Source organism: Monopterus albus, unplaced genomic scaffold (assembly GCF_001952655.1).
Source record: "Monopterus albus unplaced genomic scaffold, M_albus_1.0 scaffold174.1, whole genome shotgun sequence".
Classification (NCBI taxonomy): Eukaryota; Metazoa; Chordata; class Actinopteri; order Synbranchiformes; family Synbranchidae; genus Monopterus; species Monopterus albus.
In genome coordinates, this window is record NW_018128054.1 from 1,465,982 (window position 1) to 1,467,063 (window position 1,082).

Sequence of the window (1,082 nt, forward strand, 5' to 3'; positions counted from 1 at the left end):
TTCAGGGAAGACCTTGCATCTTCCAACAGGACAATGCCAGACCACATACTGCATCAATTACAACATCATGGCTGCGTAGAAGAAGGATCCGGGTACTGAAATGGCCAGCCTGCAGTCCAGATCTGTCACCCATAGAAAACATTTGGCGCATCATAAAGAGGAAGATGCGACAAAGAAGACCTAAGACAGTTGAGCAACTGGAAGCCTGTACTAGAGAGAATGGAACAACATTCCTATTCCTAAACTTGAGCAACTTGTCTCCTCAGTCCCCAGACATTTGCAGACTGTGATAAAAAGAAGAGGGGATTCCACACAGTGGTGAACATGGCCTTGTCCCAACTTTTTTGAGATGTGTTGATGCGATGAAATTTTAAATCACCTTATTTTTCCTTTAAAATGATGCATTTTCTCAGTTTGAACATTTGATGTGTCATCTATGTTGTATTCTGAATAAAATATTGAAATTTGAAACTTCCACATCATTGCATTCTGTTTTTATTCACATTTTGTACAGTGTCCCAACTTTTTTGGAATCGGGTTTGTACTTAAAGGACAGATTAACCTTTCTTTTTCCCCAGTCAAGTGAGTGGGTATCACTCAGTTTATTCCCTTTTTGGGTTTCCCACTACAGTGTTTCTGTGTTGAGCCGAAGTGGATATAAATATTAACACAGCAAGGAAATGTGGTCCACCTCTGAGCCCTCAGCCTCTGCTTCCTCATCGGAAGACATGGCGCCGGGATTGAGGAGATCCTCAACGTATTCCTTCCACTGTCCGACAATGTCCCCAAGCTGAAGTCACTGAGGTAGTCAAGAAGCTTCTCGGTGGCCAGGCACCGGGGGTGGATGAGATCCGCCCTGAGTGCCTTAAGTCTCCGGATGTTGTTGGGCTGTCTTGGTTGCCACGCCTCTGCAACGTCGCATGGCGGTCGGGGACAGTGCCTCTGGACTGGCAGACCGGGGTGGTGGTCCCTCTTTTTAAGAAGGGGGACCGGAGGGTGTGTTCCAACTATAGGGGGATCACACTCCTCAGCCTCCCCGGGAAAGTCTATGCCAGGGTACTGGAGAGGAGAATTCGACCGAT